Raw genomic sequence first — 26,052 nt, 5'->3', positions numbered from 1 at the left:
TCTACATTTAAAGGTTTGTTTAATTTAAGGTAAGAATCTTTTTAAGACCTGCTTATATATGCTAAGGTAGGTATTTGTTAAACAGTTATACACATTCACTACGTGCTTCCATAGACTTTACACAGTAGCACACTCAATCTACACAAGTCGACATGTGTCAACGTGTTCACTCTAATACAAACATAGGTTTTGTATTTATGATACAATAACATAAACCACATCTAACACCTACAAAGTATGTTTCAGCAATGTTTTAAGCCCATGCCCACTATTTTGCACACAATCTTTGTATAGTACCCAAAATACAGGACTGTCTTTATTAAGGTAGACAATTGAGTTAATAGAAAACAATAATTGAATAACAATTAGAATAATTAATTAATTGTCAGAATTGTAGTTGAAAGGCAAGATTTGCAGGTCCATATATGTGAAGGGTATGCCAGCGTGCACGGACGTACGCTCACTCTCACGAGCGGTGACATAAGCTGAGTTTTCTATTGAAAACAATAGGGACCCGTCCGTGCAAGCTGGCGTACGCTCAGATAGCCGCAAGAAGTCGGCGGGAAGACGGACGGAAACGGTGGCGTACGCTCTGTTGTACGCTAGTTGTCGGAGTGTAAGGGCTGGTCCGTCCGTGTACGTTGGCGTACGCTCAATTGTACGCCACTCCCCTTCGACGTTGTTTCTGCCCGTACGTATGCGGCTGATTTGTGGGTGGACTTAACACCAACGGCCGCGTACGGATAGCGTACGTTAATAGTGAACGTACGCACGTTTGGCCGCTCCGATCAGAATAACCTCCATTGTCTTTGATCTATACCATACCCAGAGATCTTATACCATCAGGGATGTGGTTTAACATTGAATTCATTTCTCTGAATCAGGCCCAAAGAAAAAAAGGACATTGCTATTTTGCTGTATTCAGAACTGGATTGAGTCGTTGCTGATGCTCAGTGGGGAGAATTGTACAATAGCCTTAGTGGGGAAAAAATATAATAATTGAAAAAATTACTTGGTCCTCTTAAGATGGGAAGAACAGGTTTGATACTGAGGGCCAGATGTATCAAGCTTCAAAAAGTAACAGTGATAAACAACCACCCAATTGGCTTCTAACTTTTTTATTTTTCAAACCCAGTCTGTAACATGACAGTTAGGAGCTGATTGGCTGGGGGAGGAAATCTGTAGTCCCTGGAGGAAACCCCAAAATTGGAGAACATACAAATCCCACACAAATAAGGCCTTGTTCAGGAATTGAACTCATGATGCCAGAGCTGTGAGGATGTAATGCTATCCACTAAGCCAACCGTGCTGCCCAGAGACAGGAAAACAAATGAGAAATATTTTTAGACCTAAAATGTTTCATAATCTCAATTTTCGGTTTGAAAGTTCTATTTGTAATGTGCGATGACTTCATTGTAGTTTAACAGCACCCAGGGACCCCTGTACAGCTTCCAGTCACGTACCTGCCTCTTTAACGCCCTCTTGCATCCAAAGCATGCGCCTAGTGAATAATCAGGGCCGGCAGTGTTTAGAGTCATCTGGAATAAATAAATCAGAATGAATAAATGGAGGTCATACATTAGATTATGCCAGCGCAGCTATTATTTGCCTTTGTACTGCAATGTAATTTCATGTCATAACCCGTCAGTGGTGTATTCCTCTTTCCACCTGCACAATTACGCCTAGAGTTCAACGTAATTTATTAATGGAATTTTGTTCATCAGTAATAGAATTCATTTAAAGAACGTCAGAATCTCTGGAGCTCCGGTTGTGGTCGTAAAATCCATCTGAAATCAGAGCGAATAGTGGTGTTTTAAATCCAAATGGGTCATATGTAAGGAGGTAATTATACCCCGTGCCCCCCCCCTCCTTTCCTCCACCATCGATCTCCCTTTATACCCAATGCCCTGTCCCGCTCCTCTCTCTCTAAAAATACCAGGCGCAGCTCAGCCTTGGAGCAGGTCACCGGCTAAATCGCTCTCCTTACTCCAGCGCAAGGTTAGAGCTTCAGGCTGAACCATTTATATCACTCATGGACAAGGACGCTGAGACTCATGCAGGACATGTTTGCCGCAGCCTCTGCATGCAGGACATGTCTGCGGTGACAACGGTGACACTCAGGGACCAGTGTCAACGCTTATCTGCTGAACACTGCTAGAGTAACACCGGCCGTGCATTAACACCACACACACACATATGGGTGTTTGGGGTAAATTTACTAAGAATAGATGTTGACCCTAGCAACCAATCAGATTCTATTTGCGATCTTCTAAAAAGTGCTTAATAAATAAGAAGTAAAATCTGAGGTGACTTGTGACTTATCTGGGTGCCCGATGTTGAAATTGTATGCCAGTACCCTAAGCATGCGATTTGATGCAATTTGACGCGATTTCCCTTGAAATTCCCTTGAAGAGAAAATCGTGTTACATTGTATGATATTGTATTGCATGCGATGCGATTTGATGCGATTTTAATATGTACAGGCACCCAGATGCCTGTTTCATATGTGAAATGGCCCCCCAGACCCCATTTTTAATTGTATACCCACCCTGATGGCTAAATGACCCCCATTGTTAAAGCCACCCCACTATCAACGCCAACCCGAAGCGTGGCGAGCGCCTGCGGTATGCGTCCTCCGACCTTTTCATACCCGCACTATCCACGTCGGCGTGGAGTTGATTTTATATAGTGTGGCTAGTGCAGCGAGACACCGAGCCCGAAGCGCGGCGAGCGCAGCGAGGGGACGTCGATATCTTCACAGCTGTACGCGTTCCCTTGCGCGCTTCACAGGTATCCGAGTGCGCTCGCCACGCTTCGGGCTCGGTGGCTCGCTGCGCTCGCCACACTATATAAAATCAACTCCACGCCGACGTGGATAGTGGGGGTATGAAAAGGTCGGAGGACGCATACCGCCGCCGCTCGCCACGCTTCGGGTTGGCATTGATAGTGGGGTGGTGTTAACAATGGGGGGCATTTAGCCATCAGGGTGGGTATACAATTAAAAATGGGGTCTGGGGGGCCATTTCACATATGAAACAGGCATCTGGGTGCCTTCACATATTAAAATTGCGGTAAATCACAGCCAATCACATCGCATGCAATCTGATTGTATGCGATGCGATTTGACGCGATTTTTAGGTGCGATGAAGAAAATCGGGCGCCCAGATAAGTCACAAGTACCAAATCTGATTGGTTGCCATAAGAGAGGAGTGCTTTCGGATCCTAGAGAGCCGAACGCCCCCGAACTTACCTTATCCGAGGCGTCATCATCCCGCGTCGAATTCTCCCAAGTCCAGTGGAAATGCCGTTAAATCCAATGGTACAGCCAGTGGCGTAAGTTCGTCTCAGGTGCCCAGAGGCAAGATGAATGCTTTTGCACCCCCCCCCCCTAAACCCTACTATCTATATATATATATATAAGAAGTCACCCCAGACGAAACGCGTTGGGCTACCTACCTCCTATCACCTCAAAAAGTTAAGAACTTTTTATTAACACCTCTCTTTATACGTAACCCTTTTTTTTTTTGTTTTATATATACAAAAATTTATTTATTTATATGGGATGCGGTCATTTGGTCTACTGCATTATGGTAGAAAGTCATTAGGTCGAATCCATTAGGTCGACATGCTAAAAGGTCGACATGACTCTAGGTCGACATGGGAAAAGGTCGACATGATTCTAGTTCGAAAGGTCATTAGTTCGACAGGTCATTAGTTCGACAAGGTCATTAGTTCGACATTGTCTATGTCGACATTCACAAGGTCGACATGGAGTTTTTCACTGTTTTTTGAGCCAACATGTGCCGACAGGCGGTATTTCATGCCCTACCATCCACTAGGGCGTGGTGGGAGAATAAAATAGTGTGCCGAGCGTAGCGAGGCACCGTGCCCAACGCATAGCGAGCGCAGCGAGCGATGCGAGGGGATGCAGTGCACTTTAAACTGTGTCCATGTCGACTGTGTTGACATTCAGGTAAAAAAACAGTGAAAAACCCCATGTCGACCTTGTGAATGTCGACATAGACAATGTCGAACTAATGACCTTGTCGAACTAATGACCTGTCGAACTAATGACCTTTCGACCTAGAATCATGTCGACCTTTTCCCATGTCGACCTAGAATCATGTCGACCTTTTAGCATGTCGACCTAATGTATTCGACCTAATGACTTTCTACCATAATGCAATAGACCAAATGATCCCAACCCATATCCCCACCCCATCTCGTACCCAAACACAGTATTTTACACCTATATACCTTTAAAGCCAGTTTTTATTGTGCAATATATGTCCATTGGTGTACAAATGTGTTTTTATCTTTTATTGTCATCTCATTAAATTTTTTTACCGTTATATTCACAATAATTAGTCGCCGATATCTTTTTCCATTGCTACATATATATATATATATATTGGATTTGTGGCCCTTTTCCTTGATCCCACCACGTGTCTGGATAAAAGGATATATATCTATATATATATATATAGATATATATCTATATATATAGATATCTATATACAGTATATAGATATATCTATATATATATATCTATATATATATCTCCTATATATTTGGCTACATCTGTCACTCAAAGTGGGTGTCTGTGTCTATAACGCTCTGTTCCTGGACTTTCCTCTTAATGTGTGATTGCCTTCATCTGTGCTGAACACCTTTCTGAGAAATTAACCTGTTTAAAACAGGTGATGGCAATCATACATTAAGGGGAAGTCTAGAAACAGAGCATTGTGTCCCTCCTGGAGAGGGTCATGTTGGGAGGTATGTGACAGAGAACCAGCCCAGTGAGCCCACAGACAGTGCCAGACACCCATTGCCTTCCCATGTTGCCCAGCACTGCTACTCCACAGCCACCAGGTGAGCGCCCCCCTCCCGCGATTTGCGGCAAAACCTCCCCCCCCACGCCCCCCCCCCTCCCGCGATTCGCGGCAAAAACACCCGCTCCCCCGCGACCCCCCCCTACCGCGATTCGCAGCAAAAACACCCCCGCGACCCCCCCTCCCGCGATTCGCTGCAAAAAGAACCCCCCCACAACCCCTCCCGCAATTCGCGGCATAACCACCACCCCGCGACCCCCCCTCCCGCGAATCGCGGCAAACCCTCCCCCGTGACCCCCCCCATTCGCGGCAAAAAGAACCCCCCCGCGACCCCCCCTTGCACGATTGGCGGCACCCCCCCTGCGACCCCCCTCCCGCGATTCGCGGCACCCCCCCCCCCCCCCCCCGCAATTCGCAGCAGCCCCAGGATTAAATGGCACATGCAAAACACTGACATGGCTATGGTCGACAATGAAAAAGGTTGAAATGAGTTTTTTTAATTTTTTCATATTCATTGTCATGTGTCGACATGGACACCAATGAAGTGGCACACTTATGTCAACATTTACATGTGTTGACCTTTCTGTGTTGATTTTTTCTTGTGGCGATTCGCGTCACACACCCCCGCAACCCCCCTCCCGCGATTCGCGGCACCCCCTGTGACCCCCCACCTCCCGCAATTCGCGGCAACCCCCCACTGGAACCCCTGTGAACCCCGCCCTCCCGCGATTCGCGGCACCCACCCCCGCGACTCCCCCTCCCGCAATTCGCGGCACCCCCCCGTGATTCGCGGCAGCTCCAGAATTAAATTGCACATGGAAAACACTGACATGACTATGGTCGACAATGAAAAAGGTTGACATGAGTTTTTGAAGTTTTTTTGTAATTTTTTTAATATTTTCATATTCATTCTCATGTGTCGACATGGACACCAATGAAGTGCCACACTTATGTCAACATTTACATGTGTTGACCTTTCTGTGTTGATTTTTTTCTTGTGGCGATTCGCGTCACACCCCCCGCAACCCCCCCTCCGGCGATTCGCGGCACCCCGGCACCCCCCCGCGCACCCCCCCCCTCCCGCAATTCGCGGCAACCCCCCACCGGAACCCCCATGAACCCCGCTCTCCCGCGATTCGCGGCACCCACCCCCCGCAACCCCCCCCTCCCGCAAATCATGGCACCCCCCGCGATTCGCGGCAGCCCCAGGATTAAATGGCACATGCAAAACATTGGCACGGCTATGGTCAACAATGAAAAAGGTTGACATGAGTTTTTGAAGATTTATTTCATTTTTTGAATATTTTCATATTCATTGTCATGTGTCAACATGGACACCAATGAAGTGCCACACTTATGTCAACATTTACATGTGTTGACCTTTCTGTGTTGATTTTTTCTTGTGGCGATTCGCGTCACACCCCCCCGCAACCCCCCCTCCCGCGATTCGTGGCACCCCCCGTGACCCCCCACCTCCCGCAATTCGCGGCAACCCCCCACCGGAACCCCTGTGAACCCCGCCCTCCCGCGATTCGCGGCACCCAACCCCGCGACCCCCCCCTCCCGCAATTCGCGGCACCCCCCGTGATTCGCGGCAGCTCCAGAATTAAATTGCACATGGAAAACACTGACATGGCTATGGTCGACAATGAAAAAGGTTGACATGAGTTTTTGAAGTTTTTTTTTTCATTTTTTGAATATTTTCATATTCATTCTCATGTGTCGACATGGACACCAATGAAGTGCCACACTTATGTCAACATTTACATGTGTTGACCTTTCTGTGTTGATTTTTTCTTGAGGCAATTTGCGTCACACCCCCCCCCACCCCCACAACCCCCACTCCCGCGATTCACGGCACACACACACACACCTCCCCCGCGATTCTCGGCACCCCACCCCGTGACCCCCCCTCCCGTGATTCACGGCACACCCCCGCGACCCCCCCTCCCATGATTCGCCGCAACCCCCGCCCCGTAACCCCCCTCCCGCGATTCGCGGCACCCACCCCCGCGACCCCCCCTCCCGCAATTCGCGGCACCCCCCCGCGATTCGCGGCAGCTCCAGAATTAAATTGCACATGGAAAACACTGACATGGCTATGGTCGACAATGAAAAAGGTTGACATGAGTTTTTGAAGTTTTTTTTTTCATTTTTTGAATGTTTTCATATTCATTCTCATGTGTCGACATGGACACCAATGAAGTGCCACACTTATGTCAACATTTACATGTGTTGACCTTTCTGTGTTGATTTTTTTCTTGTGGCGATTCGCGTCACACCCCCCGCAACCCCCCCTCCGGCGATTCGCGGCACCCCGGCACCCCCCCGCGCACCCCCCCCCTCCCGCAATTCGCGGCAACCCCCCACCGGAACCCCCATGAACCCCGCTCTCCCGCGATTCGCGGCACCCACCCCCCGCAACCCCCCCCCTCCCGCAAATCGTGGCACCCCCCGCGATTCGCGGCAGCCCCAGGATTAAATGGCACATGCAAAACATTGGCACGGCTATGGTCGACAATGAAAAAGGTTGACATGAGTTTTTGAAGATTTATTTCATTTTTTGAATATTTTCATATTCATTGTCATGTGTCAACATGGACACCAATGAAGTGCCACACTTATGTCACATGTGTTGACCTTTCTGTGTTGATTTTTTCTTGTGGCGATTCGCGTCACACCCCCCCGCAACCCCCCCTCCCGCGATTCGTGGCACCCCCCGTGACCCCCCACCTCCCGCAATTCGCGGCAACCCCCCACCGGAACCCCTGTGAACCCCGCCCTCCCGCGATTCGCGGCACCCAACCCCGCGACCCCCCCCTCCCGCAATTCGCGGCACCCCCCGTGATTCGCGGCAGCTCCAGAATTAAATTGCACATGGAAAACACTGACATGGCTATGGTCGACAATGAAAAAGGTTGACATGAGTTTTTGAAGTTTTTTTTTCATTTTTTGAATATTTTCATATTCATTCTCATGTGTCGACATGGACACCAATGAAGTGCCACACTTATGTCAACATTTACATGTGTTGACCTTTCTGTGTTGATTTTTTCTTGTGGCAATTTGCGTCACACCCCCCCCACCCCCACAACCCCCACTCCCGCGATTCACGGCACACACACACACACCTCCCCCGCGATTCTCGGCACCCCACCCCGTGACCCCCCCTCCCGTGATTCACGGCACACCCCCGCGACCCCCCCTCCCATGATTCGCCGCAACCCCCGCCCCGTAACCCCCCTCCCGCGATTCGCGGCACCCACCCCCGCGACCCCCCCTCCCGCAATTCGCGGCACCCCCCCGCGATTCGCGGCAGCTCCAGAATTAAATTGCACATGGAAAACACTGACATGGCTATGGTCGACAATGAAAAAGGTTGACATGAGTTTTTGAAGTTTTTTTTTTCATTTTTTGAATGTTTTCATATTCATTCTCATGTGTCGACATGGACACCAATGAAGTGCCACACTTATGTCAACATTTACATGTGTTGACCTTTCTGTGTTGATTTTTTCTTGTGGCGATTCGCGTCACACCCCCCCACCCCCCCGCAACCCCCACTCCCGCGATTCACGGCACACACACACCCCCCCCGCGATTCTCGGCACCCCACCCCGTGACCCCCCCTCCCGTGATTCAAGGCACACCCCCCGCGACCCCCCTACCATGATTCGCCGCAACCCCCGCCCCCGTAACCCCCCTCCCACGATTTGCGGCAACCCACCCCGCGACCCCCCTCCCGCGATTCTCTGCAATCCCTCCCCTCCCGCGATTCGCAGCATCCACCCCCCCACAACCCCCCCTCCTGCAATTCGCGGCACCCCCCGCGACCCCCCCTCCTGCAATTCGCGGCACCCTCCGCGACCCCCCCTCCCGCGATTCGCGGACACCTAAGTTGCAATACAGGCATCTTTCATACAATTCTAACCATATTTCTCATATACAAACGTTCACAAATTAAGGGGGCCCAGCCCCTTACGACGGTGTGAAGAGCGCCCGTAGGGCGCGATGAATCACCTAGTATATCTATATATAGATATATATCTATAGATATATATATCTATATATAATGTAGGTGTAACCAGGTGTAATCCAGGTAACAGACAGACAGCGGCACTCAATGGGTTTTTCAAAAGTAGGTTTAGTGGTACTCCAACGTTTCGGGGACTAGCCCCTTTGTCAAGGTGTAGGAACAACACTTGTTCCTACACCTTGACAAAGGGGCTAGTCCCCGAAACGTTGGAGTACCACTAAACCTACTTTTGAAAAACCCATTGAGTGCCGCTGTCTGTCTGTTACCTTTAAGCACCGCGGGCAAAGCGACCGCAGTGCTTAAATAGCTGATCGGAGGGGGGGCGCCCCCCTCCGGCGCCGATCGGGGCCCCCCGCAGCGAGATCGGAGGGTGCCGATCGGTTGCCATGGTAGCCAGGGGTCTAATGTAGACCCCTGTGCTGGCCGTGTCTGCATACCTATCATATCCTGCCTGAGGCAGGATGTAATAGGAAGTGCATAAAATCACTACGTTCAGCCATAGAGCTCTATGGCTGAACCTAGTACAGGCGATCGCGCCCCCTAGTGGTCAAGTACACTAGGGGGCCTTGTAGTAAAAGTAAAAAAAAAAAAAATAAAGTTTAAAAGTAAAAAAAAAATAAAAAAATATTAAAAGTTCAAATCACCCCCCTTTCCCCATTTCCCAAATAAAAATAAATAAAAAATAAAAAAAATAAACATATTTGGTATCGCCGCGTTCCTAAAAGTCCGATCTATTAAAATATAACATTAGTTATCCCGCACGGTTAAAGGCGTAAACGGAAAATAATCCCCAACGCCAAAACTACGTTTTTTGGTCGCATCGCCTACCCAAAAAGAAATAGCTAAAAGAGATCAGAAAGTCGCCCATATCCCATAATGGTATTAATTAAAAAGTACACTTCAGCCCGCAAAAAATGAGCCCTCACCCAGGTCCGTAGGTGGAAAAATAAAAAAGTTATAAGCCGCAGAACATGGCGACGCGACGCAAATTCGAAAAACCGTAACATTTTCTATTTTTTTTTTTAGTGGTAAAATGTAACGAAAACTATATAAGTTTGGTATCACCGGAATCGTAACGACCCATACAATAAAGATAACCCATCATTTTAAACGAAATATGAACTTCAAAAAAACCGTAACCAGCGCAAAATTGTGGAATGGCGTTTTTTTTTTTTTTTTACCCCACATTGAATTATTTCCTGATTCCCCAGAATATTATACGGTATAGTAAATGGTACCATTACAAAGTACAACTTGTCCCGCAAAAAAAAAGCCCTCATGTGTCTATATACCCGGAAAATTAAAAAAGTTACGCTTATTTGAACGCAAGGAGGAAAAAAAAAAAAAAATTACCATAAAAGGCAATGTCGGGAAGGGGTTAAATTGGCAGATGCACATCCCTAATTAGAATATTTTTAAAATATGCCAAAAAAGTGTTTACATTTCACGCCAGTTTTAGAAAGTGTTCTGGACTTTACTGGCATGACCCCCACCTAGACCCATACACTGAATGTCAGCACTCTGTGTACAGATATAAAGACGTTCTAGCCGGCACCTGTTACAGTGCACATATTTCCTCTATATACTTATGTTTGCCTGACAATACAGAGTAATACCAGCGGGTATATTCATGAGAATATTGTAAGAAGATGGGTGTTTCCTATGGCGACATTGTTCACTGTTGTATTGCGTTATAAAGGAATAATGGTACTTGTGTACTATCACGGCGCCCATCGCATCGCAGACCATATCGCATGCGATGCGACGCTATATCGGCCGATGTTCTATAATGGCATACAATTTTAAAATTGTATGCCATTGTATATGGCATACAATGCCATACAATGCGATGCGATTAAAAATTGTATAAGCACCCTAATGGGTGCTTACAATGCTTAATTGCATCCCCACGCCACCCCCCAAGTATAAACGTGAATCCGAAGTGTGGCGAGCGTAGCGAGCCCGCCAGGGGCGGTGGTACGCGTCCTACGACCTTTTCATACCCCCACTATCCACGTCGGCATGGAGTTGATTTAATAAAGTGTGGCGAGCCACCGAGCCTGAAGCGTAGCGAGCCCCGCGAGGGGACGCGGATACCTTCACAGGTATCCGCGTCCCCTCGCAGGCTTCACAGGTATCCGCGTCCCCTCGCCACACTTTATGAAATCAACTCTACGCCGACGTGGATAGTGGGGGTATGAAAAGGTCGTAGGATGTATACTTGGGGGGTGGCGTGGGGGTGCATTTAAGCATTGTAAGCACCCATCAGGGTGCTTAAAAGCACCCATTAGGGTGCTTATACAATTTAATATCGTATATGCGTTAAAATCGCATCGCATGCCATCGGGTGTATGGCATGCGATGCGATGTGATTAAAAAATCGGGCGACTAATTATCGGGGCGCCGTGCTAGTACACAAGTACCGGAATAATTTAATAGCAATCAGACAATAGTGCACAATGATACGCATCCTTGCAGAGTGGGTGTAGGGACATTCTTGCCTGTTCTACACACTCAGACGTCACCCACAGTCTTGTGAAGTGGTGGCGAGGGTGGGAACATAAATATGTCATTTGCATAATAATCTCATAAGTATCAGCTGTGCATCCCATTTATTAAAATTCCCCCAAGACAGATACCTCCCAACTGTCCCGCTTTTTGCAGAATCTTCCTGGTTTATTGGGGCGGGCTAGCGTCCCACGCGGGGCCAGCAGTTTCCCGTGGTGGTGGTGGGACAGTTGGGAGTCCCCCCTTCCAGGCGCTGCAGAGCGGGGGGGGGGGGGGGAGTAGCTGTGCGAAGCCTATCGAACAGCAATTTGTGATAAGGTTTTCGATTGCATGGTAGTCGCAGTTTGATTGACATTTCTGGGCGTGAACATGTCAAACCTTTTGACCCTGTCGACCAATAGTGGTCGACCTTTTGACTTTAGTGCAGACCTAGGCATATTAAATCTAATATACCGTAACCATAAGGGACACACTGGGCTTGCTGCTTCCGATTGGATGATTGCAGATTCATCTCTTCATTACGTTTGCCTGTACTATATGTTGGGTGTAATTTATATATTTTGTTACTTTCATATGTACATACTCGTCAAGGAATCCAATGCTGTAATATACATTTTTTTTATTATTATTATTTAAATAGAATTAACCAGCAAATATGTTTAAACCATATGAACAAATGTTAAAAATACTTTTCCTGTGCGCATGTCCATGTTGTGAATAAAAGTGCGTCTGAGTGTATATTACCGTATATGCCTGGAGTATATACTACTAGTGCAGACGTGGTGCCTCAGTATATGTTAGGCATTCCCAGCCTGTAGTCCAGGTCCTAGTGCTAGCCAAACGTCAGCACAGATGGTTAAATCAGAGTAACTGGGGTACTAATTAAGGAGGTTATTCTGATCGTAGCGGCCAAACGTGCGTACGTTCGCTATTAACGTACGCTATCCGTACGCGGCCGTAGGGGTTAAGTCCACCCACAACTCAGCCGCATATGTACGGTCAGAAACAACGTCAAAGGGGAGTGGCGTACAATTGAGTGTACGCCAACGTACACGGACGGACCAGCCCTTACACTCCGACAACTAGCGTACAACAGAGCGTACGGCACCGTTTACGGACGTCTCTCGTCCGTCTTCCCACCGACTTCTTGCGGCTATCTGAGCGTACGCCAGCTTGCACGGACGGTTCCCTATTGTTTTCAATAGAAAACTCAGCTTATGTCACCGCTCGTGAGAGTGAGCGTACGTCCGTGTATGCTGACATACCCTTCACATATATGGACCTGCAAATCTTGCCTTTCAACTATAATTATGAAAATTAATTAATTGATTGAATTAATTAATGTGCAAAATAGTGGGCATGGGCTTAAAACATTGCTGAAACATCCTTTGTAGGTGTTAGATGTGGTTTATGTTATTGTATCATAAATACAAAACCTATGTTTGTATTAGAGTGAACACGTTGACACATGTCGACTTGTGTAGATTGAGTGTGCTACTGTGTAAAGTCTATGAAAGCACGTAGTGAATGTGTATAACTGTTTAACAAATACCTACCTTAGCATATATAAGCAGGTCTTAAAAAGATTCTTAGCTTAAATTAAACAAACCTTTAAATGTAGAGAAGTATAGAAAGATAAGCTTCCAATGTGTTTGAGTGCTGTGTGTGGCTTGCAGGTAGTGAAATCATGGTTTGGACTTAATAGACTGCAGCATTGCTTATTACATTCAGGTGTATGTGTTTGAGTAGTAATCAGCGTAAATTAGCAAACCCAGGCGCACGCTGGCATGCGGTATCTGTAGGGGTGGTCTGAGCTGGCGGTTGGCGGGCGCCTGTTTTGTGTCCGAAATGAACGGTGCTTTAGTCGATCGTGCGGTAGTAGCACCGCTCATTTTTGGTGCACACCCCAGTGTACGCCCATGTTTACGCCCATTTTCCCTCATTATTTCGGCCGCTCCCCTCAACACGCCCCTATGCCGCCCCCAATGCCCGTACTCTCGCGTACAGGTTTTTTCGCACGGAGAGACCCGTCCGTAAGCGTTGTGGAGTGTTCGCGCCTGCGCATTAGCGAATGTACGCATGCGCAGATCATGAAAAACCCCGGAACGTACGCGTACGGCCCGGCCGCACCAACCAGAATAAGGCCCTAAGTCCCCTGTGCTCATGTCTGGATGCCACTGGAAGCTGGATTCTGTGTGCCTTGAGGACCGAGGTTGGAAATGCCTGGTATACAGCCACATACATATACTGTATACGAGATTAATGTTTGGACCCATATGTGCGGAAATAAGAACATCGCCCCACATGTTTTGCCATTTGATGTTGTCAGTATCTGGTCTTCTTTAGCAACAAATGATAAATTACAAACACCGCTGCACCTAAAAAGGTGTCTGCGGTCCGTTTGTCCTTTTTGTAAGAAAGTGGAGACTTACAGTATGGAAAAAATACTCCACAGTGTGACAGGCAAGTTGTTCATAAGCACTACAGGACACCTAACCCGGTCTGAAAGTTAATGAGAAGATGCCTGTGGGTGGTCACAGGGTTTGGGTAATGTCCGGTGATGGTAGGGGGGTGAGTCACAGGGTAGTGATGGTGCTATAACTGTCACCAGGGGTTGGCGTCCCTGTACCGTTGGTGGCGCACTAGCACATAACTTTTTCCTTGATCTCCTTCCGACCGTCCCTCGCCGTTACTCCAAGGTAGTTGTGTTGGCGTCTGCCAACACAGGATCCGGAGTAATGCCATACTGCAGGCTGGGAAGCAGATAGAGAATGTTGCACTCTGATTGGTGATTAGCTCCAGTCATCCTCCAATAGCATGTTCACAGTCATCCACCAATTAGCATACTGATAGTCATTCACTGCCTGGGTGCAGGATGGGAGGCAGGTAGAGAATGATGCTGCCTGATTTGTGGATAGCTTCAGTCATCCACCAATTAGTATATGGACAGTCATTCACTGTCTGGCTGCGGGCTGGCATGTAAGTAGAGAATGCTGCACTCTAATTGGTGGATAGCTCCAATCATCCACCAATCGGCATGCTGATAGTCATTCACTGTCTGGCTGCAGGCTGGGATGTAGGTAGAGAAGGCTGTTTCACTGCTCTGATTGTGTGACCACCACCCACTCCTGCTCGGAAGCCAGTAGAATTGTGGGCCTTGGGCAGCTACACAGTGTGCCTATATGTTAAGATTTCCCCGCACTGTGTAGAGCAGTGGCAGCCAACTCCAGTCCTCGAGAGCTACCAACAGTGTACATTTTCCAGACAACCTCGCTGCTGCACAGGTGTACTTATTATTCACTGGTACATTTGAAAAAATCCACTTTTTCGTGGTGAAGCGGCCCCGCACATCGCCTGAATTTATTATTTCCAAACTGTTCATTATGGGAGTGCGTTATCCCCACCCGATGGGGATATGCTTCCTCCCATAATGGATTTTGATCTGCGCATGCTCTGGATACTGTACCTTGTCTCGCGATGTGTCACCGGCGCATGCGCAGTTGTTTACAGTGTTCAATGTTCACCGACTGCATCCTGGTCTTTGGCGCCTTCAAATTAAAACAGCATATGCGCCGGTTAATGTTCGTCTGGGATGATGTATACCCGGCGCATGCTTTGTTTTAATTACAAGATGCCGAAGACCAGGTAGCAGGTGGAGCAGAAGAATGGAGGGGGCACTGTGGGGGCATATGTGTGGCACTGTGGGGGCATAGCTGTCACTGTGGGGGCATATATGTGTGGCACTGTGGGGGCATATATGTGTGGCACTGTGGGGGCATATTTGGCACTGTGGGGGCATATTAGTAAACGGCATCAGTTGTGCGGTAGCGGCACGTGAGGCGTAATATGTAATTGTCATCACAGTGTGTGGCGTAATGTGAAATTCTCATCACAGTGTGCAGCGTAATGTGTAATTCCTGCGGTAACCAATGTCTGGTCATGCAGGTTGCAAAAGTGTGATGTAAGGTAATTGTTTTCCTGCTAGACCCCTCCCTTATATTAAGCCACACCCCTTTTAACATTAAGCCACACCCCCTATTTTGGCACGCGCAATTTCTTCAATACCATGTTATGTATTGGGGGGGGGGGCATTTTTATTTCTTCGCCCTGGGAGCTAAATTGTCTAGAAACGTCTCTGTCTGGTATACATCTCGGTGTATACTATGTATACCTGTGTATACTATGTAAAACAGCACTGGGATTCCATTGTCCCTCTGTTTAATCAAAAACAAAACACGGAAACAGGTCAGGGTGACCTGGGCTCCCTCGATGCCTGCTGGGCCCGTGGATGAAGTCAGACTGACCATTGAATGATCTGACTGTGATCGATTAAATGTTTTCTCTACAATATCAAAATCGGTTGTAACAATAAGCTCAGTTCAGTAAGTTCTTGCATTTGTCTGTTTGCTGTAGGAGACTTATGTACAGGGAAAGGAACACTGAGCGGAATTGCTTGATTGTTCGTTTGTTGCTTTCCTGCAATTACACAAGATTACACAAAATCTGAGCAGCTTTAATGAGCCTGCACTTCAGACCGTACTAATAATTAGTTATCATAAACTGCCTTCGGATACCACAATTTTGGGAAAAACCCGCGAGCAACGATCGCAAAACCACTAAAACCACTCATGTAGGAAAGCATAGTATCACCCAGGGATTTCACTCAGTCACTGGAGACCCAATTTACCTGATATCTCCATATTCTAGCTGCAGGCAAGCCGCCAAGTCAGAACGCCCATTGACAAATGTTCTACCAAGCAGGGAATAAATGGGTTAAGTGGTAGGTGGGAGCCTGGCGTTCGCAGTGGTCCCCCGAGTAAGCTGTATCCCTGGATTACAGGCGCACAGCAGCCACTGTATCTGCGGGAACCTCAGAGTGTGCAGAACAATTAAACAAAAAGCAGATCTCAGCTCGGCACAGCTTGAAGTGTGGGGGGGAACAGCCGAGCAGTGTGTTGCAGACTGTGTGATGGCGCTTTGATTAGAGGCACCTGCTTTGTGCTGGGCAGAATCTGCTTCAGATGCCTCTTGTGTTCAGGGAAGCACAGGACCATTTCTGTGGGTTGTGCTTTGCTGCCATACTGTGCGTGAGCCTGGAAGGAAGTTAATTGATGACAGTAGGGCCAGGGCTGACTATGCCAATGCATATGTCTCATTGCATTATCAACTAAATTTTTCTCTCTGGCACAGCAAATTGCTCATAGACTAATTGGAGGAAAGAAACCACTGGACACTCTCTCATATCACCGCTTCCAGATTCCAGCATGCGGAACTCTCGATCTGATTCCGAGCTGCATTTTTTTTTGCAAATGGACAAAACTATGCTGAGCTGCAGGTGGGGCAGATGTAACAGGTGCAGAGAGAGATATGCTGGGTACACACCAGAACGATTTGGCCTCAATTCCCCCAATTTCAATACAATGTCGACCGATTGTATGTAAATTGGCCATGTTTTAGATCCGATTTCGATCCCGCTGTTCGTTTTGCAGATTGTACCTGCCGCAGTCAGGATTTGAAAACGACCCCTTCAACTGGGTACAGATCGTAATCAGATCGTGAACAGATCGTGTGCTGCAACCATCGTACGGTCAATCTGCTAACGATCAAGATCGTTCTGGTGTGTGCCCTACATTAGATTTGGGGGAGTCACAAGTATTTTGTTTCTGTGCAGGGTAAATACTGGCTGCTTTATTCTTAAACTGCAATTTAGATTTCAGTTTCAACACATCCCACCCACAACTAACGCTCTCTCTGCACATGTTACATCTGCCCCACCTGCAGTGCAGCAGGGTTTATCGCTAACAGGTCTGAATAAGCACTTATATCCAACCCGCCACCTGGTCACCTCCGCATGCGTTTCTCTTACGCGCTACGGGGATATAGGTTTGGTTATGGTCCGGATGTTTGAACATGTGGATAATTTTAAAGGTCCTGTTAAAACGAGCAAATGAATAAGGGAATGATTCAATATTCGGATAAGCCAGTGATGGCTAACCATGACACTCCAGCTGTTATTGAACTACACATCCCAGCATGCCCTGCTACAGTTTTACTATGTGGCCATGCTAAAACTGATGCAGGGCATGCTGGGATATGTAGTTCAACAACAGCTGGAGTGTCAAGGTTAGCCATCACTGGTATAAGCTGTTTATAATGAAAGGTAAATTCTATATAAAAATGTTAACACAATGTACAAACGTAATCATTTTAAAATTTACCCAGAATAAGTTTTTTTGAACCCTTTAATAACTTGGCCCTGAATATACTTCCAATTCCGTTGTTATTATAAATAATATAATATATATACATTATGGCGTATTTATATTGGGTGCACATGGCCACTGGTTTGGGGGCTCTGCAAGGCGCACCCAGAACCCATAGCAGACCCAACAGTTTATCTGCAATGTAACCCCCTCCGGCATTTGCCATCTGCGCCATCATTTGTGTGATGTATTTAGGGGGTGATGTTAGAGCAGATGATGGGTGTCTGGCACTGTTCCACAGCTGCTACTGTGATCTGTGGATGTCCACCATAGCGACTATCACATGGAGGCGGAGGTGATGGTGGGGAACGGTCTTCACAAGGTGAAGGGGTTACAAAATCTATAAAGCTCCATAGTTTCCTACTTGCTTGGAACATCCGGGAGACTCACAGAACTCAGTTGGCAATCTGCTCTCAGTTGTCCGCAGCCACACGGCTTGATATGGCTTGAATATGTCAGATTTGCAAGTAGGTGTCGGGCCAGGATGATGTGATTGCAACACACTTCTCCCTCATTCCTCCCACTTGGCTCCCCTTCCAGTAGGGCTGGCAACAGAAATTTTGAGGACTGGTACACTCAAGTGCAGCCCAGTCTCATTATGTTTCTTCAGCCTTAGCCCCCCTGTATCTCTCTAGCTCTCCTGAGTCTCTACAGCCTCATATTCCTCTCTATCTCCATCTGTGCTCCTCTATCCTCCTCTCTGTGTCCCCATCTCCTGCCCCCCCGTGTCTCTTTTTCTCCAGCCTTATCCTCCTCGCTATATCAACATTCTTTCTATCACTCCATCTCCAGCCTCATCCTCCTGTCTATATCTCTATCTCCAGCATCATCCTCCTTTCTTTATCTCTATCTCCAGCCTCATCCTCCTCGTTATCGCTCCCTCTACAGACTCAACCTCTTCGCTATCTCTCCATCTCCAGCCTCATCTTCATCTCCAGCCTTATCCTCCTCACTATCTTCCTATCTACAGACTCAACCTTCTCTCTGTCTCTGCATCTCTAGCCTCATCCTCTTCTCTATCTCTCCATCTCCAGCCTCATCCTCCTCTCTATCTCTCCATCTCCATCCTCATCTTCATCTCTAGCCTTATCCTCCTCACTATCTTCCTATCTACAGACTCAACCTTCTCTCTGTCTCTCCATCTCCAGCCTCATCCTCCTCTCTATCTCTCCATCTCCATCCTCATCTTCATCTCTAGCCTTATCCTCCTCACTATCTTCCTATCTACAGACTCAACCTTCTCTCTGTCTCTGCATCTCTAGCCTCATCCTCCTCTCTATCTCTCCATCTCCAGCCTCATCCTCCTCTCTATCTCTCCACCTCCAGCCTCATCCTCCTCTCTATCTCGCCATCTCCAAACTCATCCTCCTATCTATCTCCAGCTTCACCCTCCTGTCTATCTCTCCATCTCCAGCCTCATCCTTTTCTTTATCCATCTACAGACTTATTTATTATCAGTTTCTTATATAGCGCATACATATTCCGCAGTGCTTTACAGAGAATATTTGAACATTCACATCAGTCCCTGCCCCAGTGGAGCTTACAATCTATATTCCCTACTACATATACACATACACACAGACATTTTAGGGTTACTTTGTTGGGAGCCAATGTAAATAACAGTATATTTTTGGATTGTGGGAGGAAACCGGAGTACCCGGAGTAAACCCACGCAAGTACGGGGAGAATATACAAACACCGCACAGTTAGGGCCATGGTGGGAATGGAACCCATGACCTCAGTGCTGTGAGGCAGTAATGCTAACCATCCGTACTGCCCAACCTCAACCTCCTCTCTGACTCTGCATCTCCAGCCTCATCCTGCTCTGTCTCTTTGTCCTCATCCTCCTCTCTGTCTTTCCATCTCCAGCCTCATCTTCCTCTCTGTATCTCCATCTCCAGCCTCATCCTCCTCTCTGTATCTCCATCTCCAGCCTCATCCTCCTCTCTGTATCTCCATCTCCAGCCTCATCCTCCTCTCTGTATCTCCATCTCCAGCCTCATCCTCCTCTCTGTATCTCCATCTCCAGCCTCATCCTCCTCTCTGTATCTCCATCTCCAGCCTCATCCTCCTCTCTGTATCTCCATCTCCAGCCTCATCCTCCTCTCTGTATCTCCATCTCCAGCCTCATCCTCCTCTCTCTCCAGCACACAACACATTGCCAGAGTATTAGGCTTCCGCCTGTACTCCAGCATTCCCGTGACCATTAATGATGCTGTAACACTAGATGTGTGGTCCTGACTGTCCTCCTGATTGTTGCCAATGTTGCCATTGATATCTTCGGGAAGATGGCACCCACACATTGAAAGCACAGACTCTGGATCCCTTTTAGGCCTATTCCTGACCAGGGCCCAATTTGGCTCTCTACGCCCCTGCAGAGACGCAACACCTGGGGCAATGGTTACTATAACTATAAAATGAAAATGTATTTTAAAAATCCTTAAAATTTTTACCTCAGGTATAATTTTTAACATCCGGGATTAACTTTCCATTTTGCCCCTGAGCATCCTGGAGCCAGCTCACTGCATGTCGGGTAAAAAGTTAAAGAATTTCCTGCAGCCCTCAGAGTTAATGCTAACAGCCCAGAGATCACGCAGCCCACCCTCGCCAGCCCTGGCACTGATGTGTGAAAGACACAGAACCCTTGAGTCAATCTGCAAAACTCATTACATCGTTCTGCTATACCAACGCACTCACATGTCACTCAGCTGCCCGCCAGCAATGTCTTCTGGGTAGCGATACACTAATGAGCAGAATGCCTTCCACTTACGGCAGGTGCAGCCGGCGCAGGGGTAACATCCTCTGCGATTGCAGCCCGTGTTTGTAAATAACAGCAAATGGCGGCGCATCACTCCTCCAACACTGCGCTCTGGGGAGAGATCCCTGCTATTTCCTATCATGCCCACTCAGTATCTCATCTGTTTCGTTCCGGGTCGAGTTGATGGATCTTGATGAGCGCTGCCAGCTCTCATAACGTTCCCCCATTTGTTCTGAGCCAGATTGCGTCCAAAACGCAGAATGAATTGACTGCTGTAACACTGTGACTGAGAGACTGATGTCTCTCTTCCCGCTATAATCGCAGCTGTCATTTAACTGCTGTTAATGATACACTGACAAATTTGGATAATGACTTGTTCCTTTCCAGATCATTCATGACAACAGGGAGACCCAAAGGACGATGAGAGACGGAGAGCGGGAGGGAAAACGAGCACACAGTCTGGAGGAAAGGCATGTGAGAAGCAGAATCTCTAATTAGCGGATAGAGAGGGCTCCAGGCCACATTTAAGGATTGCAGAACACTGGCCCTGAGTCTTACAGCTTTGCATATTTCCCTAACAGCATCTCCTCGAATAGTGTTCTACTAATGACTTGTGTCAGGTCACACTGATCTGTAGGACGTTCAAGCGATACCTGGGTTCTGCAGGGATCTCTGATATAGTCACACCGTGCCCAATGCATTATTTTACTGTTCTCCACATTTTTTTAAATGATCACTAAGAGGAGAGCTTGAAGTCCTGGAGAGGTGACGGAACTCATTTACCCTGCCAATGACCCCCCATTAGGAAGAACCAGGGCCAGGGTGTTTGGCACCCCCCTGCAAACTGTACATTTGTGCTTTATCTCCTGAACCTTAAAAAGGGACAGTGGTCTCATAAGAAAGGGGTGTGGTCACACAATAATACCACCAATTTAAAATACGCCACACAGTAACACAATCATATTCACATTACACCGTAGTGCACCTGATTCATATTATAGCACATACAGTAGCAGATTACCTGATTCTTATTACACTACATAGTAGTGCCCCTTATTAACATTATGACACACAGTAGTGCCCCTTATTCAAGATATGCTACACAGTAGTACTCCTTAAACATGTATGCCACACAGTAGTATCGCTTATACTCAATGCCCAGTAGGGCCCCTTATATTACTCAAAAAAGGAGAGCTGAAGATCCGCACAGACTAACAATCTATATACCTGTTTAGAAACCAACTTTTAAACTACAAACTGGATAGATTCTGGTAGTTGGATAGTTGGCGGTGCGCCCAGCGTTTGAAATCAATGGTTATACACTGGGGATTTTTCTGTCAGAGAAGAGGCTGACAAAGAAAGAAAAAAAAAACGCTTTTTGGGCGCACTCTTTTGTTAATGAATTTATTGAATGATTTAAAACATAGCTTTTATTAAGGACTTTTTGCTAAAAAAAGTTGGCACATTTGGTTAAAAATGTAGTGTGATCCTTTGAAATAATGTAATTTAATTTAAGGATTATTCGTTAATTTGTCACACATTACTTTATCATTTGAGCACTGTTGTGATCATAGGTACAATTATCTATGATCATAGGCAGTAAAATGATTCCAATCCCCTGGGTTTGTGAGATAATGTGCTTAAAGACACAGAATCTTATACCTTAAATGGTTAATATGGGAAAAGAAATAACACAGCCTCTACAAATATTATTCTTTAATAGAGAACTCACTCTGGCAGTCATTAATACAGATTTAATTGGTACGGCGGCTATTACCCCTTGATCTTATATTGCCACACCTGGTCTTCCCCAGGGGTCTCCCACCTGAGTACTGTCCTGGCCCTCCACTGCTTGGCTTCCAAGTTCGGAGAGGGTTTGGGCAAACCAGTGGGGTATGGTGGCAATGTATCAGGGTTGGTATCTCAAGCAATTAATCTGTTGGCTGCAAGTAGAAATGGCGCAACCTATGGGTCTCACAATTTGGTAGACAGAATATTAGGCTTTAAATGGGAATGGGGCCGTAAAAGATACTGGCTGGTTTCCCAGTCTTCTGGTGCCGGGTAGTCAGAGTGGTATGATGCAGGCACGATAACCAGCAGACAGGCAAACAAGGGTGTATGTATAACAATATATATGCACTGTATATATATATATATCTCTCAAAGTAGTATATATATCTCTCTCAAAAGGTATATATATCTGGAAAAAAAGTTTTTTTTTAGGAGAGCAGTGTTGATATAAAAATATATATATATATATTTTTTGTATTGTCACATAATGGTTGGTTATAATTATTATGAGATCTTAATTGCTAGGATACCGTCCCTCGTTGCAGACACACTGATTAATGATCCTCTGACCGAGGTGAATACATATAAGAAGAATGTCCCGGTTGCTATGTATCTGGTGCCCCAGACAGGGGGAGAAAAAGAATCTTTCTTATTGAGATGATTATTCTTTGTTCCAGCACTTAACGTCTATCACACACAGTGTTGCTTATATCACCATTAGCCAATTGGCAGAAAAGTTATTTTGTATTGAGACCCTGATGTAATAGTTATACAATGTAACGTGCCACAACAGATAGCAGGGGGGCTGAAGGACAAAGACAAACACTGAATAGTGGAGCGTCTCCCAGCTGCAGCCTGCAGTGAGGGAGCGCTCGTCTACCTTCTGCCGCTGCCTTAGTTAGCGGCTGATGTGGCGATCCAGGTGACGGTGCCGTTCCGTGGTGGGGCTTGGTCGCCGCCGTGGAAAAGGGGAGTTGGACCCGCTGGGTACTTCGGAGTAAAGGACGCGGTGTGCGGGGGGCGGGAGGTCCGATCCCTTTGGTATTCTTGCCGGAGCTGAGGCTGTAGATGTCAGCGTGTGAACCCCGCTATTCGCCGTTCACGTACTGCTTAGGAGCCAGAGGAGTGAGGCTGGGCTTGAGCTGGACACGTGTTTCGCCTGTAAGGCTTCTTCCTGCAGCAAAAAGTCCTTAATAAAAGCTATGTTTTAAATCATTCAATAAATTCATTAACAAAAGAGTGCGCCCAAAAAGCGTTTTTTTTTTTCTTTCTTTGTCAGCCTCTTCTCTGACAGAAAAATCCCCAGTGTATAACCCCTTATATTACTGTAAGTCCAACAGTAGTATTGCCACTTATAGACATAATGCCCACAGCAGTAGTACCCCTTATACACATATCTGTCTCTGTCACTCCAAAAGCTCAACGCCCCTGTGTCCCTCCAGCAGCTTCCTCTCCTCTCTGTGTCCCTCTAGCCCCATCTCACCTCATTTTCCGAATTTACAGAGCCTGTTCCTATTAGTACCTCTTCTTTGCTTTATCATGGTGACAGCAAGACATCACATATGCTGTAGCGGAATAGGAAGCCACTGGTACGGGCTTTTCTGTTGGAATTACTGTGCAGGACTTTGGTGGAGTTGGAACTACGTGCACTATCACTTTAACCCCTGACTGAGCAACTCATTTGTCAGAGGTCAAATACAGTAGTTGCATTGCTGGTGATTACATGCTCATATGGTTGTCCATGGAAGCAGTAGCCACCATACATTGTCAATGGTTTTTAATTTTTGGATGCAGTGGTGGCACCAAAGGTGGGATGTTTCCTTGCAGGAAACCACCCATAGTGGATTCATTAATGGTTTGTGCTTGGGCTTTGGGTGGCAGTTGGAGGCTGCACAAACGCAATAAAGAAAGATGAGAATTATGCACCATCAAGGCTCGGTCATCGGTAGTAATATCACTGATCATTCGCAAACCATTGATGGATGGTGACCAGCAACAATCGATGGACACAATATGCAAATTGTCCAAGTCATGGGCAGACATGGGCAGTCATGCACAGAAGTCAGATAAATGCGGTTGACAATATTAGGCATCAATACAAAGGCAATCACAGGATGCGGAAGTCCATAGATGCAGACAGGAACAGCTAACAACTGTATAGAGGTCATAAGCCGATACCTGACCTCCCAACCTTGATGAGGAAGGAGGAGGGACACTCATGCATGCCGGAGGCGAGCCAAAAGTTTACAGGGTGTCGCCTTGTGGAAATGGGGTGTGGCCTACACTTGCGACGCTCCTGCAAGGCCACATGGGTTTTTCAAATTTTATTTGAGCCGTTATCTGCCGACAGGCAGTATTTCAATACACTATGAAATAAAATAGTGTGCCGAGCGCACTGGGGCACCGTGCCTGAAGTATGGGAGAGCATAGCGAGGCGCTGTGCCCGGAGCATGGCGAGCGCAGTGAGCTATGCGTGGGGATGCCGCACACTAAAACGGAGTCCATGTCAACAGTATGAAAAAGCTCATGTCGACTTTTTGACTGCCAACCATGCCGTTGTCGACCTAATGCTTATGTTGACCTTCCAACCCTGTCAACCTTAGCCAAGTCAACCTTCCAACCCTGTCAACCTTAGCCAAGTCAACCTTCCAACCCTGTCAACCTTAGCCAAGTCAACCTTTCAACCCTGTCGACCTTAGCCATGTCGACCTATTTCAGGTATCGACCTACGTCCTTTGACCTTCAGTTGTTGACCCAATGTACTGCCCACTCTACAGCCTAACCCTATCACCCCTTCTACCCCCCCTCCTTCTGCAGCCGCTCCACTGTCTTACCGATCGACCTGCCAGCTGTCTGTATTCTAGCATCGACATCCTGAGCCTTTCCAAGGTTCTGGCGCTGGACTTCTTCCATATAGAACGCCGGCATTCTGACTGCTGGGATCCGTTGTGAGCTTGTGTTATGTCTGAGCTAGACAGGGGTTACCCCAGGTTGACCCTTCATTGCCCAGCGAGAACCTGAGTCAGATCTGGGTGGAGGCTCTGGAGAAGTAACTGGATATGTTTTCCCCTTTTTGCAGGGATCAGTAGCTTTTTAACATTAATTAAACAAGCCAATGACCTGCAAGTGACATTTGACAAAGGACCATTAGACCTGTACATGGGGATCTTCATTATCCCACCTGTTGCCGGCTGAGAGTCACAGGAGACGTGTTCCAGCCATTGGCATAATCCAAGCCTTTGTTCTATGTAGTAATTCATGTCCTCTGTTATGCTCAAGGTTAAATATGGAGAATATTCACATTCCCTCTCTAACAGCAGGTTCTAACTGACACACATAAGCAGACTACTGACAACAGGAGCTGGTATGTCAGCTTGTGTCGCAGGACTATGGGCTATGCGGGATAATTTAGGATCATGCCTTAGGACACGCAGCCAGGCCTGGCTCCTCATTACATGCACACGAGTTCATTACGGGCTGTGGGGCTGCCTCATCTCCACTACAGATGTTCCTGGCCTTCCAGCAGGGATGTCTCTGCTGAGCACTGCGGAAAAGCCCCATGGGACATATCTACCAAATGGTATTGTGAGGTCAGATCTGCGCCCCCTACTCTCGGAGCCATCTCCCTTCCACCCCTCTCCCAGTGCCACTGGCACAGAGCATTAATTAGGTTACAATGGGCATTTAAATAGACAAATGCATGCAGCTCGTGTCTTCCCTGGCAGGGCTGATAACAGATGCACAGAAACACAGCGAGTTCACCACCTGTGGAGGAGCCCCAAAAGGAATTTGAATATTAAGCTGTGGCTTCGAACACAATATGACATGCTGGATCCTACATGTTCTGCATAGCAATAGTTAGAA

The 26,052-nt window shown here is 47.1% G+C and overlaps 1 long non-coding RNA gene and 1 pseudogene across 1 annotated transcript in view; both read right to left on the bottom strand.

Moving 5' to 3' along the window:
• Positions 1-26,052, bottom strand: part of LOC146026691 (uncharacterized) — a 76,790-nt gene that overhangs the window by 4,022 nt on the left and 46,716 nt on the right. The window contains exon 3 of the long non-coding RNA XR_014454521.1: positions 1,464-1,538. This is a non-coding gene — a long non-coding RNA (uncharacterized LOC146026691). The remainder of the gene's footprint in view (positions 1-1,463; positions 1,539-26,052) is intronic.
• On the bottom strand, positions 22,186-22,304 carry LOC146029712 (5S ribosomal RNA; annotated as a pseudogene).

This window comes from Crinia signifera, chromosome 8 (genome assembly GCF_055691185.1).
Source record: "Crinia signifera chromosome 8, ASM5569118v1, whole genome shotgun sequence".
Taxonomy (NCBI): Eukaryota; Metazoa; Chordata; class Amphibia; order Anura; family Myobatrachidae; genus Crinia; species Crinia signifera.
Note: the sequence above shows the minus strand (reverse complement) of the source record. Positions and strands in the feature narration are given on the sequence as shown.